This window comes from Delphinus delphis, chromosome 1 (assembly GCF_949987515.2).
Source record: "Delphinus delphis chromosome 1, mDelDel1.2, whole genome shotgun sequence".
Taxonomy (NCBI): domain Eukaryota; kingdom Metazoa; phylum Chordata; class Mammalia; order Artiodactyla; family Delphinidae; genus Delphinus; species Delphinus delphis.
In genome coordinates, this window is record NC_082683.1 from 141,474,297 (window position 1) to 141,491,270 (window position 16,974).

General features: G+C 38.1%; 1 protein-coding gene across 3 annotated transcripts in view; it reads left to right on the plus strand.

The window, feature by feature from the left end:
* The window catches only part of PLA2G4A (phospholipase A2 group IVA), a 160,629-nt gene that overhangs the window by 307 nt on the left and 143,348 nt on the right, over positions 1-16,974 (plus strand). Inside the window, exon 1 of one of the 3 annotated variants that reach the window (XM_060009910.1) lies at positions 2,075-2,093. The exons of the other annotated variants lie outside the window; for them this stretch is intronic. The gene's annotated coding sequence lies outside the window, so the exon portion shown is untranslated. Of the gene's footprint in view, positions 1-2,074; positions 2,094-16,974 lie in introns of those variants that run through there. 3 annotated transcript variants of the gene reach the window in all.

Below are 16,974 nucleotides of genomic sequence, written 5' to 3' on the forward strand. Positions count from 1 at the left end.
CTTTCCTGGGTCTAAATGCACTGTGGAATCCGACGATAAGGATTTCCTTCCTGTACAGCGCCGAAAGAAAGCGAACGTTCAGAAAGGCAGTAAGGTGGCTCTACTTAGCGCTCCACGTGATGCCACCCGGTGGTTGCCTATTCCCATTATTGAGCAGCCTGCTCTTTGACAGCCCTAAGGATCTTTGGCGAAGAAATTTATCAACTAATTTAAGGTTTAATTAAAAAAATAGTCATTTCGGTTACTTACGCAAAGCATTCCGTGTGGCAGTGTTATGCGAAGAAACAAACAACATTGAAAAATTAATTGTATACTGACTGGTATTCTGATTTGTCCTTCTAAGTTATTTGACATGCCAGGAGAACAGAGCTCGAAACAAGATATTGGAAAAGATTTGCTTAAATAAGAAAGCTAAGTTTTGAGAGTGAATACTATTTTAGTAATTTTGTATTGGAAGCATTTGTAAAAAAAAAAAAAGGCATTTGGATTTGAAATAATAGTGGTTTAATGGTTTAACTTATTTAAGTTTCCTATAACTTGTACTCATTTTAATCTTAAAATTAGTCATTTTTACCTCAAAACTAGGACAAGAAATGCTCTTTATGTTGGTTGATGATGTAAGTAAGCACTTATTCATCTAAGGCAGATGGAGAATACTAGAGGCGGACCATTTGGATGGATGTCAATTCTAAGTTATGATATTTGCATATATGACCCGTTGGGTTCAAGGAGAATTTCTGTTTTGTTTTGTGTCTGTTTGCTGCATAAATTTGGGATTGTAGCCTAAGAGATGTTTGTAGTGAATAGTAGTGAAAGAAGCCTTGTTAAGAGTTTTAAAATTATGTTCCAGAGATCTCTAGACCTTGCCAGTCAAGTTTGATATTGGGATTAAACAACAGGTATTTGTTTCTTTCAGTGAGCAGAGGAAGAGTTAAATTTTAAGTTAAGCAATAACTGTGAAATGCATAGAGAAGCGTTTAATCTGCATTTGCTCAAAGCAGCTTTACAAACTTCCTGTAGGGGAAGCACATTTTATGGGACAAGAAACTAAGAAACCTATTTAGTAATTTTCCTTGTCCCAATTAAACATAAATGAAAAATATCTCAAAAGTGACTTGCAATGTTAAAATCCTTTTTTTTTTTTTTTTTTACATTTTACGTTTATCAGTTTCTTGCTAATAGTACCTGATAAAGGTCATCCCACAGAGATACTTTGGCCTGTGTTTTCAACCCATCAGTATCATTCCTAGTGTCTCTGCTTAGAAAGCAAAGTCATAAAATGAAATCATTTGCATTAAAAAAAAAATATGTTCCAGGAATGAAAAAGAGGAAGAGAGAATGAGCAGTTTCCTTTTCCTGTCTTACGCCTTTTTATTTACCATCAGTTGTTTTCTTCCTCTTGCTTGCAGATTTTATAGCATTAGTTATTCTCAGCTTCTTCTTTTTAGTTTGTTTTATCACAGACCCTTTTACAAATCTTATGAAAGCTGTAGACTCCTTCCTAGAATAATGACACTTTTGCTCTCAAACATGCACAAATGTTGAAACCCCTTTAGGAATTTCACAAATCCCCCAAAACGATTCATGTCGTGTGAAAACATAGTATTTCTTAGAATTTCGGAGCTTTCTGACGATTTCAAATAATTAGCAAATTATTTTACTTATGAGTAAAGAACTGCCTCACGTGAATATTGCACTTATTCAGTTAGTGTTCTGGAACTCTAAGTAATTGGTGTAATGGAAAAACTACTGCCTGGAAACCAAATGACCTAGATTCTAGACTCCACCCTGATAGTAATTAGCTGTACAATATTAAGCTTGCCATTTTTCTGTGACATCTGATACTTTTTATTGCTGAATGCAATAAGTAAAACATAATAGGAAAGTAAGATACAAGTTATTTTTTATTGGATTGTGGGATGTCTATATTTGCTGCTTTTGTTCCAAAATTCCTAATGATATTTCCCAGCATAATTATGTTTTATAACATTCTTGTTTATTACAAAGATAATTCATGCTTACTGTTTAAATCCTGTTACATATAGAAATTGCAAAGAAGAAAAGGAAAATTGAACATATGGTCCCCGCAAGTGGTAACTACTTTTTTTAAAAAAAAAATTAATTTATTTATTTGGTTGTGCTGGGTCTTTGTTGTGGCAGGCGGGCTCCTTAGTTGCAGCTCGTGGGCTCCTTAGTTAGGGCAGGTGGGCTCCTTAGTTGTGGCACATGGGCTCCTTCGTCAAGGCAGGCAGGCTCCTTAGTTGTGGCATGCGAACTCTTAGTTGCAAGGGGTAACTACTTTTAAAATTTTATTCATTCAATCAAAATATTTATTGGGTAACTAGCATGCATAAGCACAGAGACAAGGAATTCATATATATACATCTATTTATGCTTCTAGACATTTTTCTACACATACACTCACGTGTAGATTTTACAGAGTTGTGATCACACTTGTTAAAAGATAAACTGAGGCATATTAAAACTTTTGAGTTCATTTGAGCAAAAATTGATCGGCATGGGGCAGTGCCCAACCAGAAGTGGTCAGGAGCACTATATGGGAGAGAATTTTATAGAGAAAAAGCAGAAGCAAAGTAAGGAATTTATGGATTGGCTACAGCTTAAAGCTTAGTTGGCTGTTTATGAATGACTGTCCTTAGGTTTCAATTTTGTACCTTCAAGGCATTTACCGGCTTAGATTTTGGTTTGCTGATGTAGGCTGCAGTGGCATTAGAGTCACCTTAGTCTAATGGCCTCCTTGTTTAATTAATTTAGCACACTGCTGATGCTGTTTCATAACATGCTTCCACTCAATCATGAGATTTTTCTCGTAAAACGTATTTTTATATTCATGTGTTATTTTATATTCATTCATATCTTAAATATTACTAAGTCCCTACTATGTGTCAGCCACTATGCAAGTGATGGCAATCTAGCCATGAGCAAGAGAGTATGGTTCTAAGATGTAATTTTTAGTCTATGGAAATGTTGTATTGGCTGATTATAAGTTGCTGGATAGTTAGGTGGATTAAAGTTTTCTACTATTATAAATAGTGTTTCATTTAGGACCTCAATATAAATGTTTGTATACATCTTTGTTTATTTCCTTTGGATAGATTCTTAAAATGCATTTTTCAAGTTCTAACAAAAGTTCCACTAATTACAGGTTATGAGATCATAAGCCAAATGCTTTATCAAAATTTTCTTTTCTCATCTGTAAAAGAATAGTAATAATAATAATAATACTAATTGAGTATTCGGAGGATTTAAAAAGCATTTAGCAAAATATTGTAGAGTACTAGTTATTATTTTTGACATTTTGCTCTTGAGAAAGATTGGATCCATTTATCAGTAGTATAAGAGAGTAGAATTTCCCTAAGCCAACATTGTGTTATCACTCAAACAGAACAAACAACAACAAATCCAAAAACTGAGACAATTGTTATATGAAAATGGTATCTTGTTTAAATTTGCATTTTTTTTCAGGAATAAGGTTGAACAATTTTCATGGTGGACACTTGTATGCCTATGTTTACGAATTGCATCTTTCAATGTGATTTTTAAATCTTTTTTCAGTTTTAATTTCTAATATGGTAAATATCAATGGATATAACTCACATAATCAAAGGCCCTTGGGGATCCTCAATAATTTTGAAGAGTGTTAGGGGCCTTAACATGAAAGGCTAAATTTTGAAATGGAAATAGAAATTCTGTAAACATTGCTTTTTTCAAGTTTAGAGGATTGTTCTTGTTTCCTGATACCTTTTCTTTAACAATGGGTGAGATGCATAGAAAAATGAAAGCAAGTCATTTTTATTCTCACTGTCTGTCATCTTCTACAAAATTCAAGGGACTTGAAGAGGTTTCCGAGAAGAGGGCCAAAATCCTTGTAGAAGCTCCCACAGCTTTAGGAACATCCAGACTTGCTTAATGCAAGAAGATGGAGCTAGAGATAGGTCTAAAGGTTACAGGATGATTCTTTCGAAAGGTTTTGTAAGAAAAATGGTGTCCATGTTTGTCAAGAACCAACTTAGAGAAAATGAATATAAGCTTTAGGCCATTCATCTTGTACTTCTTGGCGACGAGGGCAGTGACAGTTGGGAGAACCAAAAGGTTGGTTCAGGGGTTCTTTCCAAAGAAGACATTAAATAGAGCAGATATTGTTCCTGCCTTTTTTTGGCGGGGGGGTACGTGGGCCTCTCACTGTTGTGGCCCCTTCCGTTGCGGAGCACAGGCTCCGGACACGCAGGCCCAGCGGCCATGGCTCACGGGCCCAGCCACTCCGCGGCATGTGGAATCTTCCCGGACCGGGGCACGAACCCGTGTCCCCTGTATCGGCAGGTGGACTCTCAACCACTGCGCCACCAGGGAAGCCCTGTTCCTGCTTTTTGATACCACTATTTGCCTGAGAAAAAGAGATGTGCCCAAATTTTGCTACTCTTGCCATTCTGTGATTCTCAGTTTTTTGGATTCTCTTTGATTCTTAGTCCACCCTCAGAACAATTCTTTGAAAATACAGTTTATCTCTCCTCTGTACAAATATAAAATAAGCTTAAATATTGATAATTCAGTGCTCGCCATAAGCGGATTTATGAAGCTGCACAACACGTCTGATCACTTATTGAATGAATTCAAATAGCTTTAGAGAAACTCAGCAATCACCTATAAGTGATCCCGGTCAGAGTTCAGTAACCACTGAGTCAAAGATGAAGGGCTGAGAGACCAAGTTGCACTCATTTTCCTTCCATTCCCTTCTTAAGGGGAAGGGAATGCACTTGTAAATCAGCTGCTCCCTTTTCCTTAATATTCCTCTTCATTTGCTTGACTTCTGGAGTCTATAGGGAAATTTAGGTATTTTAGGTAACAGTGTGTTTTGAATTAGAAAACAAATATCCAGGGCTTCCCTGGTGGCGCAGTGGTTGAGAGTCCGCCTGCCGATGCGGGGGACACGGGTTCATGCCCCGGTCCGGGAAGATCCCACATGCCGCGGAGCGGCGGGCCTGTCAGCACGTCCGGAGCCTGTGCTCCGCAACGGGGGAAGCCACAACAGTGAGAGGCCCGCGTACAGCAAAAAAAGAAAAAAGAAAAGAAAAGAAAACAAAAATCCATAATATGTGTAATTTCAGTATTCCATAGTACGAAAAACTCATATATTTATAACAGTTTAGTTTTTCATTTTATTATTTAATTTACAATCTGTTTTCTGATTACCTAGTTTGAAAAAAAAATCAGAGGGACAATAATACCTTTCGTTTGCATAGCATTTTGTGGTTTATAAAGAGATTGCTCAAGAACTTTATTCCCACAATAACCATGTAGGTTCGCAGAGCAGATATTCACATTTTGCAGATGTGAAAAGAGAAGTGTTGGAAAGTTAAATAGCTTATTTAATATCCGAGTCTTATGATTTCCATTTTGATGCAGTTTTTATGCTTCAATTAACTAATTGATTGGTTTATATTTCCAGTTTTGATGCGTGTTATTTAAGACTGTCAACCTCCCCCTATTTGTTGACACCAGAAAAATTATAGGGGAAGAACCAGAAAGTACACATCCTAATGCACGTTTCCATATTAACTCAATTGTTCTGTTCTTATAACTGGATTACTGATTGACATAATAGAAGAAGTTGCACAAATTTAAGAATGATTGAAGAAGTAGCATATGATTTAGAATTTCTTATTTTGTAACTATTTAGCATTTTATAAAGATATATGCCACTTTAAGACAATAAAGTATATGAAGTTTAATCCAAAAATACAAAAGAGATGTATTATGAGTTGTATAAGAAACACTAATGCTACCAACGGTTTTACTTTCATTTGGTAATAGAGCATTTTTTTAGAATATTTTGAGCATAACCTACAGAGCCTATGGTTCTTTTTGGCTCTTATTAATCCTGGTGGTTGGCATAAAGCATTTGTGTCAAAATGGTTACTCTGACCTTGGATTTATCATTTGTAGAAAAAAATCATTATTATTTTACCTTTCCTAACAACCCAGTAGCTTATGGTATACCAGGTATTCCTTTTCAGGAGTAAAAATCAACTTTAGTTATAACGTTGGCTTATTATACATATGTATAACTTCATAACAAATAATACATAGTAGGTCATGTTTGACTGCTAGATGCAGCTGCACCACTAGAAACATTAGGTCAGCAAATGGCTTCTGAATTTCAAAGTCAGTAAATTGACACACTTCCTATTTGCCTCATACTTTTACATCCACAGCTTTAATAAGATAAGCAAGTTGGGCGCAGTACCTCGGCAATAAACTGGGATGTTAGACTCCCGTGTGTATTCTTGTGGGATTCTTGGATCTGTAATTGTAGAAGAGACAATGTCTGCCTGGGTTAGTCTAGGGGCAGGAAAATGGTGTCTTTAAGTTTTCTTCAGGCTTTCTCTTATTTATTTATTTAGTTTTTGGCCGTGCTGCGCGGCATGCAGGATCTTAATTCCCTAACCAGGGATCGAACCAGTGTCCCCTGCAGTGGAAGTGCGGAGTCTTAACCACTGGACCGCCAGGGAAGTCCCCAGGCTTTCATTTTTTATTACTTGAAACAAAAGGGTAATCCATTTTGTGGACTGTTTACATGTAGTTGATGCAATATTATGAAAGTAATAAGAAAAGTAATTTACAGCAATTAAGTAAGAATTTATAGAAAAGTACTCTGGGGAAAAGTATCTAAAGATGTATGCGGTTATGAGGACATGCTGTGTAGATTCCGGCATCTATAATTAAGATATCTTAATATCCATCAGTCCCTTGTTATTATCTACCACAAAGCTCAAACAGGTATATCAACTTCCTTTCCATTTAACTGTCATGAAGAAGAGGCAGATGAGTTTAAAACTGGTTGAGGTCATGAACTTAGATCTCAAAGAGGTAACGGTAGGGCATTTCTGTAGGTCATGGAATAGTCTTCAAAATCACTACTTTCAGTGTACAATGGGAATTCATGTTCAAATATAACTTCAAAGTATCATTTTATCATTGATTAGTAGAAGATGCTATTAACATATTTTAGGAAGATTTCTCACAGCAAATTTAAATTCTAATTTAAAGAGATTTCTTAGTTAAAAATTTAGTTGCAAAATATTAAGATGGTTGCTTATAATCTGCTGCTTGGTACTTATTTTTTGAGGTAGTGACAATCAGGGATTTATATTTAAAATATATAAAAGTCCACAATGTTTATATGAGATTTTTTTTCTTATCCTTATCACTGACGATCCCTCTGTTAATGAAAAGCAATAAAAGAATCAGTTTTGTGAAACTCATTCAGTGTTTGCAGAAAATTTTACTATCTGCTTAAATTATGTGTTAAATTGACAAGTTGGCTTGGTTGATTAATACCTTATGAGCTATTGTCACAATGAAAAGAACATTCTTGTATGAATTACAATTTTCTGTGAAGAAAAGAATTTCTAGATACTATTTCATGAATATATGTAGCATGCCTAGGAAAAGAGTAGGAAAAATGTACCTTTTTAAATACTTAGAAAAAGAAGTGGTATTAGAAGCAATTTAGATAGTCTGTACTCTCTTTTTCACTTAAGAATTTTACCTGTTGGATCAAGAAAAAAAAAGGCAGATGCTAATTAATCCAGGAATTTTTGATCACTGGGCTATGTGCATTTATTCCTTCACCAGTTCAGTACGTTTTAGTTAATACTACATGCTAGGCACTGTCCTACATTTAGGGCATACATGGGTGAATAAAGACTTAATTCCCTCTTGGAGGAGAGAGATGATAATTAAGCAAATAATAAATAATAAAAGAAGCAAATGGACTTTAATAGTACAGGCTAACCTGGGGAGGTGAAGGATGGAAAGGTTTCCCTGCGAGGCAAAATTTAAGCCGAGATGTGAGGGATGAGAAGCCAGGTGTGGGAGGTGCCTAGAGCGAGGGTAGTGTGGCTCAGTTGGGGGCTCCAGGCAGAGAACAGCATTTGTAAATGAGCCTGCAAAGGAACAACCAAGATATCAGATGGAAAACCAGTAGTTAGGATGATGTCACGGGAACAAAGGAGGGAAAGTGCTTCCAGAGAAACAGAGGATAGGAAAGTGATGACCATATTTGAAAACTTGGAGGTCATTAGTGGTCTTTTTTTTTTTTTAAATATTTATTTATTTGGCTGTGCCAGGTCTTAGTTGCGACATGCGGGATCTAGTTCCCTGACCAGGGATCAAACCTGGGCCCCCTGCATTGGGAGCACGGAGTCTTAACCACTGGACCACCAGGGAAGTCCCTCATTAGTGGTCTTGATAAGAGCAGTTCCAGTGGAGTGATGGGGACTCAGTGAGATGGCAGAAGGGATAGGAGTGGAGGACTCTGAGGACATGGATAGGTACAGTGGGAACAAATGGCCCTTTAGAGAAATCTGTCAGTGAAACCCAGCATAAAAATGGAGACATGGAGGGAAGAGGAATATGGAGTTATGGGAGACTGTAACAAAGCTAGCCCATCAGATTTTCCAGTAGAAGGTAAAGGTTGATGATTCAGAAAAGAAAGGCATGGCCATCAGAGGGAAGTACTTGAAGAAGATAGAGGGATTTTGCGTCTAGAGAACCATGTGTGGGGCTAGGTCCGCAACACAAGGAGGAGCTCTGCCTCCTTCATGACAGGGAGAAGGAGAACCCAAGTGCCTGGGCAGAGGAGTTTGCAGATTTGCTTGTAGGAAAATGGGAACTTCCCCCTGGTGCCTTCTGTTTTCTCAGTGAAGGGAGATGAGGTCACAGCCAATAGTGAGGGTGAGGTGAGGCGAGAGACTTGAGGGGGAGAGGAAAGTCTTTCTAGCGTGGGACTTCAAGGGCACCAGGAAAATTTAGAAAGGCGTTGTGTAGTGGTGAGAGCCTCTTTGAGTTCTGAGAATGTAAACCTAAGATTAAAAACCAGTCTGCCAGTTTAGGTCGGTTTTCTCCAGCTATGTTTAAATGCTAGGAGCAAACCCAAAGAAGCCAGAATGGTTGAGTTTTGTTAGAGTGGGTTTTTTTTTTTTTTTTTTGAGTGTGAGTTTCTAAAGAAAGAAAATCTGGAAATCCTTAAAATGAACAACCAATACACTAAGCAAACAAAACAAAACACCTAAAACAAAAATGCCTAGAAATTCATGAACTTGTAGAATACAGATCTTTTTATCTAGGGTAATTATTAACTAGTAAGGAACAGTCACAAATTGGCTTGATTTCCAACATTCAGTCGGCAGGGATTCAGTCTTTGTTCCTTTCAAACTCTTGGTTTCCTTGCCTAGCCAACTGCTAGGCCCAGTTCTACACTTCAGCGAATCTCAGTGCCTTTACCTGTTCTAGGAGCCATCATGCTAGGCTCCGTTTCCTTCTTAGTTGCTAGAATTGTTTTCAGTTCTGAATGTTTAACCGTGGCCTTGCCTGCCTTTCTTGGATATCTAGCTAAGTTCCTGTGTAGAGTTTATATCTTACCCCTCAACTTTGCCTACTTTACTCCTGCACTAAGGCCACCTTGGTGCTCCCTGAAAGACAGTGCTTTGTAGACTTGGAACCATTACAACTCTGCAGTGTAAAGAGGGCTGAGACATTCAGTAGTAATAATCAACCATCGAAAAAGAGGGTCTTTCTTTTACAGCTCTGTTAGCAGGGTGTTCTTTCTTCAACCTGACAAAAATCCTTCATTTTGCAACTAAAAGTCATTTCCTTCTTTTTTTTTCAATCTTTAGAGTTTTAGAGAACAGCTGGTTATCATAATCACCATAATCAAACTGATATTTGTTTTTAAGAACTAAAACAATTTCATTGAAATACTGACTCTCGTATTTCCTTGAAGTTAAAAAAAATCTTGTTTCAATAAATTTTTAATTCATTAGCCATTTCTCATAAATCCTTCTCTTGAAGTGCTTTAGTTTTACACTGTTGATGGCCAGGTGCTTCCATGAATGGAAGCAGTGAGTCTGTGTGGGTCAGGCTGGGCAGGGAGGTGGGGAGGACAGATGCACTTGAGTTTGCTTCTGGCTCAGATGTTTCCCAGATGCACTGCTTGGCACTCAGGAGATGCCTCTTTGTCCTCCTTCCCTCCCTACCTCAATAAGACATGTCTATCATGTGTTGGAAAGTCATCCTACACTTTATTCCTGGTTCTGCCCATATTTCCTTAGGCTGTGGTATAGATATAGTTATGGAACTTCTTCCTGTCCAAAATGAAGGGGAGAGTGTAACATTGCTTATGTTAATTTCATATTTTTACAAAACCCATTGAGGCATTCTATCTCATCAGCAGAAGCTCAACTGAAACATTCTTACAGATTTTATTAATATCCTTGGCACTGTTCTCCATTGTTGATCAAAGGTTGAGGAAATGTATATTTCACAATTTGGAGCAAATGAGTATTTCTAGTTCATTTCAACCTGTGTTTATTATATGTAACACCTAAATATTCAGGTTGGGCTTACATGTTTATTATGGTGCTAGCAGAGTACAAAAATAACAGTTTTCTATTGCTTTACCCTTTATAGTGCTGAAAGTTATTCTGTCTTAAAAAATTTTACATTGAACTTTAGACTTGCATAGATGTACTCCACAGAAGTAGAGAGAGAAAACCCTTCAATGCATACATTGAGACCATTTAAGAGGTCTACTACACTGCATAGATTCCATGTATTTCAATATAATTGGTTTCCTTTGTAATCCAGAGTTTTTATTTTAAGAACTTTATAGTGTCAGACTATATCATGGGGTCTGTAGGCTTCACCAGACTGCCAAAGGGATTCAAGGCATAAAACATATTAAGAACTCCTGAGAATTTCCCCTCAAATGCATACTTTCTATGTACAGAGTTCTTAATCCTGCAAAAGATTGAATTGCCTGTTTATTTCAAAAGTGAATTGCCATTCACAGTGTCTAGAAGCATGTTTCTAAAACTTCTTACAACCTGAAAAAAGAATGATGAACTTGAATTCCTATTGTACGTTACACAATCCAGGACTTGTAGAATGCTCGTGTCATGGTTAGTGGTTTAACTTCCCAGTAACCCATGAGATGGGTGGGTGTACAGTGCCTCTGATCTTCCACAACTCCTGCTATTTTTTTCTGTCATTTTTTTCCACTTCAAGATCATAGTCAACATCCATATTTTAGTTACAAGATAAACCTCATGGGCTGCTTGAAATAGTTATCGTGTTAGTTGAGAAGTAAAACAACTTCAAAATGTTATAACTCATCCAGTAATAAACTGTCTCTCATGAAACATTTAAGCCAGCATGACGGTTTTCCTGGGGGTTTTCCCTGGACTGTTTTCTTTAGAAAAAGATACGGCTTACCCTGCTGTGGCAATCTTGGGTACGTCATAAAAAGAGGCAGCAATTAAGGAGGGAGTGGAACCCTCAACAAAACACAAATACTCCCTAGGGGAGCATATTTGCAAACCGTCTGGTCTGGAGAGAGAAAGTTGTAGAAGTAAATGCACTTTTCAAAGCCGATTCCTTTTCCTGGCATTTTGTGCCACATTGTTAGGTATATTTCAAAAGCGTTAACACTGATACCTCTCCATTATCAGTTTCTTTTAAGTAGAAGGTAAAACATTTTCCATTTTCTGAAAATGAGCATAGTAAACACTTGTCAATGTGGTATTATTCCTTAGTGGTCTGTGTGGGAAGAGGAATTTTTAAAAACAATCCATGTTGCATTTGTAAGTCAACATCTTATAACTATGATTCACATCTAGAAAAATCTAAAAGATGAAAATGACTCTTTTTAAGCTTTATTTGATCAATCACAGAGGGAAATTCAGTTGTTCATTTCCTTCAGATTCATATCTTGAGCCTACTTCACACCACGAGACAATAACTTGGCCATTTAAAATATTGGTCAAACTAAATTGTATACAAATGCTCTTTTAATTTTCGCTAAATTCCCTTTTGAGCCTGAGTATGCTTGGTTGGGGATGGCGGTGGGGAGAGGAGAGGGTGTAAAGAAAGGGCACCGGCTTGAGAGTGGCGAGAGGAGTTCAGCTGTTTCCCTAACTGGGTGAACTCTCTAGGTTTGTTTATATCTTTAGACCTCAGCTTACAAATTTGCACAAGGTCTGTCTAGGTGGTGATTATGACTGTTTCTTCCAATTCCAAAATTTTCTGACCTTAAAATACAGCCAGAGTGGCTGCTTGTTTTTGGCCACTGAAGAGGTGAAACAATGGAAAATAACAGCGAACTGGAAGGTCAGAGAAAGAAAACCAGGAAACTGGCTCTGGAGTGAGGAGGCATTCTTGCTTCATCTGTAATGCAGCGTGTGAAACTGGGCCAGCCAGTTTTCTGGCCCTTAAAATAGTCAGGTTTATCTGGATTTGTACTTCCCAATTGTGAAGTGGTAAAACAAATTACATTATGCATTGTTTCATTTATGTACTCTGTGTGTGTGTGTGTATGTGTGTTTGTGTGCACTTTCAAAATAACCAGATGAGGATGAGGGAGGCTGGTCCATCTAAATAATGCTGTGCTCTCTCTTCTTTATCTCCTCCCAATCCTAGTTTAGGTGCTTGTTGTATGATATCTGGACTCCTCTGGCTGGTTGCCCCTCCCTCCTCAAATGCCACCTTTCTCCATTAACAACTGTATGCATCTTTGTTTAACTGTTATATTTATATTATTGAACTGTGTTATAGACTGAATTGTGCCCCTCCCCATTCACATATTAAAGTCCGAACCCCCCAGTCCCTGAGAATGTGACTGTATTTGGAGATCAGGCCCTTAGGATGGGCCCTCATCCAGTTGACTGGTGTGGTTATAACAAGAGGAAATTTGGACACCTTAAGAGACACTAGGGGAGCATGGGTACAGAGGAAAGACCATGTGAGGATTCAGGGAGAAGATAGCATCTTCAAGCCAAGAAGAAAGACCTCAAAATAAACCAAACCTACTGGACACTTTGATCTTAGCCTTCTGGCCTCTAGAACTGTCAGAAAATATTTCTGTTGTTTAAGCCATGTAGGTTGTGGTGTTTAATTATAGTAGCCCTGGCAAACTAATACAAAATGTCACTTCCACCCTGTCCCCTCTCTCTTCCTGTCCTTTAGAGGCTTTTGTAGAATGGCAGAATGATGTAGAAAGAAAATCTAGTATGAGTCAGAGGGTCAGGATTCTAGGGCCAACTCAACATTTGTCACCCAGGGGAATGTTGCTTAGTCTTTCTGGGAGACAATATTCCTTGTAAAGTGTAAGTAAGGGGGACCATCTGCCTCAGTTTGAGTTCTCAGTGATTTTTAGACAAATCACTCATGCTTTATCTCTAAAATAGCAATAATAATCCCTCTCTTATTATGAAGACAAAACAAGACGGCGTATATAAATCACTTAGCGCAATAACACTGGCATCTGGGAAGTGCATAATGTGAACTTTTGAAATTAAGCATTCAGATTAGTAATTGCTGAGATATCTTCCAGCTTGTCATTCCAGGTTCTATAATTACGCTCTACTTCCCCTTGATTATTTCTCAACCCCAAACCTCATCTGTGGTCTAATCAGCTTTCCCCAGTAATCCATATACATTCCAAGTTTGTTGATTCATCCTTTAGTAAATGGTAATTGGGGATCACTCGGGGCCCAACAAGAATACAGGGAGAAGGAGACAGAACTTCCCTCTTGTTGTTCACAGCTAGAGGAGACATACCCTCTAAATAATGGTGATAGAGTACATAACACTGCGGTAGGAGATATCAAGGAGAAATATAAGGGTCCTAACCATGTAGATAAAGAGATGGTTTACTTCAGAGAGTGAGTTTATACAGAATGCTGAGGGACAGGAAGAGACTATCCTGCACAGAAGGTGTGTGGGGGAGGGAGTTCCCTGGTGGTCCAGTGGTTAGGACTCTGCGCTTTCACTGCCAAGATCTGGGTTCGATTCCTGGTCCAGGAACTAAAATCCCACAGGTCGCACGCAGCGCGGCCAAAAAAAAAAAAGGTATGTGGGAGAGAGGTAAGGAGGGTTTTGGGTGGCTGGGTGCCACCGGTGAGAGCCTGAGATGCGATGGGGCATCTCCACTGTGGCTGCAGCTCATGGCCTTTTCCTAGAGCGCATGTTTCTACCCCCATTTCTAGACATCTCGGCCCTTTTGTGGTTTCAAATATCAGCTCAGGTATTTGCCTTTTCTAGCAAGCCTTGTTTATTTTAAACCAATTGAATCTTTCTCTGCTCTGAAACTCCAGTAGATATTCCATACATATTTGTCAGGTTAAATAATGAACTTTCAATAATACAAATTTGAGAGATGAAGAAGCAGTGTCAGTGACCTAGGAATGAAAGCAGAGTAGAAAAATTCAATTCAAAAGGAATAGTGTGGATGGACATCAGTGAGGGACCAGGCGTCTCACTGTGGGACCTGAGAGTCATGTACCATACTCTTGGGTTCCTGGCTTGAGAAATAGACCCAGTTCATTAATCTTTGCCTTTATATCTGGTGGCATGCTTGTCTATTTCCTTGGGAACAGGGCAGTTCTCTTAACAGGTTTTCTGTACTAAACTTAGGGTACAGCCTGAGAGACAGTTCTAATATAAAGCAGCTCATGTACTTAATTCTTATTGTTTCTTCATTCCTCTGTGCCTGTGGATGATATCAAACTCTTTGCTTAGCCTAGGTTTAAGAATTTAAAACTTTATTAATGCCCTGGTAACTTTAGTAATGCCTTGGTATAGATGAATGATGATGATGGAAACAATAATGCACTTCATGCCTTCACGCTTTTAGAACATTCTTCTATATCCAGAATAATGGAGAAAGCTTTGAATTTTGAAGCAGATAAATCAGAGCCATATATATATAATTTAATGGATCAGAAACAGCAGGACTTTTTAATCTCTATTAAAACTCATTGTTGAATATGATAAAGTACACAGTCTTTATAAAATGTGCTCAACAAATTTACCTACTTGAATTTCTTAGAAATCTCCGTAGAACCAAATAAGTCTCAGGAATTTGGGGGAAAGCATCAGTTTCCCAAAAAACAATAACAAATGATGATTTTGTATATTTATGGCCCACTAGGTACTATGCTTAATAATTGACATACTTGTTCTCATTTCATCCTCCCACTGCCTCTGTGAGGTGTGGGGACCATTTCCCCTATTTTATAGGTAAAGAAACAATCGTAATTGTTTTGGGGCTCCATGAACTGCACCCATATAAGACAGCAAACTTAACTGGTCAATGTTGTGTGTGTTCTGATGCTCCATCCATTATCTGTTCCCCATCTCTCTCCCTCTCTTCAGGCTTTCCTATTCCCTAAGACACAACAATATTGAAATTAGGCCCTACAGTGGTCTTTAAGTGTTCAGGTGAAAGGAAAAGTCATGTGTCTCTCATTTTAAATCAAAAACTAGAAATAAGTTTAAACTTAGTGAGGAAGGCATATTGAAAGTTGAGATCAGTCAAAAGCTAGGCCTCTTGTACCAAACAGTTAGCTAAGTTGTAAATGCAAAGGAGAAGTTCTTGAGGAAATTAAAATGCTACTCTAGTGAACACATGAATGATAAGAAAGTGAAGCAGCCTTATTGCTGATATGGAGAAAGTTTTAGTGGAATGGATAGAAGATCCAACCAGCCACATTTCCTTCAGCCAAACCCTAATCCTGAGCAAGGCTCTAACTCTCTTCAAGTCTATGAAGACTGAGAGAAGTGAGAAAGTTGCAGAAGAAAAGTTTGAGTCTAGCAGAGGTTGTTTCATGAGGTTTCAGGAAAGAAGCCATCTCTAAAACGTCGAAGTGCAAGGTGAAGCAGCAAATGCTGATGTAGAAGCTGCAGCAAGTTATCCAGAGGATCTAGCTGAGATCATTAATGAAGGTGGCTACACCAAACAACTGATTTTCAATGGAGATGAAACAACATTCTAATGGAGGAAGATGCTATCTAGGATTTTCATAGCTAGGGAGGAGAAGTCAATGCCTGGCTTCAAAGTTTCAAAGGATAGGCTGATTTTATTGTTAGGGGCTAATGCATCTGGTGACTTTAAGTTGAAGCCAGTGCTCACTTACCATTCTGAAAATCTCAGGGCCCTTAAGAATTATGCTGAATCTACTCTGCCTGTACTCTATAAACGGAAACACAAAGCCTGTGTGACAGCATATCTGTTTAGAACATGATTTACTGAATATTTTAAGCCTATTGTTGAGACCTACTTCTCAAAAAAGGATGCCTTTCAAAATATTACTACTTCTCACTGACAATGCACGTGGTCACCCAAGAGCTCTGACAGAGATGTGCAATGAAATTAATGTTGTTTTTATGCCTGTTGACACAACATCAATTCATTTGACTTTCAAGTCTTATTCTTTAAGAAGTATACATTTTTGTAAGGCTATAGCTGCCATAGATAGTGATTCCTCTGATTGATCTGGGCAAAGGCAATGGAAAACTTTCTGGAAAGGATTCACCATTCTAGATTCCATGAAGAACATTTGTGATTCATGGGAAGAGGTCACAATATCAACATTAAAGGAAGTTTATAAGAAGTTGATTCTAACCTTCATGGATGACTTTTAGGAGTTCAAGATTTCAGTGGAGGAAGTAACTGCAGATGTGGTGGAAATAACAGGAAAACTAGAATTAGAAGTGGAGCCTGAAGATGTGACTGAATTTCGGCAATCTCATGATAAAACTTGAAAGGATGAGGAGTTGCTTCTTATGGATGAGCAAAGAAAATGGTTTCTTGAGATTGAATCTACTCCTGGTGAAGATGCTGTGAAGGTTGTTGAAATGACAGTAAAAAGTTTAAAACATTACATAAACTTAGTTGATAAAGCAGTAGCAGGGTTTGAGAGGATTGACTCAAATTTCATTTTGTTTTAATATTTATTTAATTTTTTGGAGGGGGCTGTGTCGGGTCTTAGTTGTGGCACGCAGGCTCAGTAGTTGCAGCATGCAGGCTCTGTAGTTGTGGTGCATGGGCTTTCTAGTTGTGGCCTGTGTGCTTAGTAGTTGCAGTGCATGGGCTTGGTGGCCCCACGGCATGTG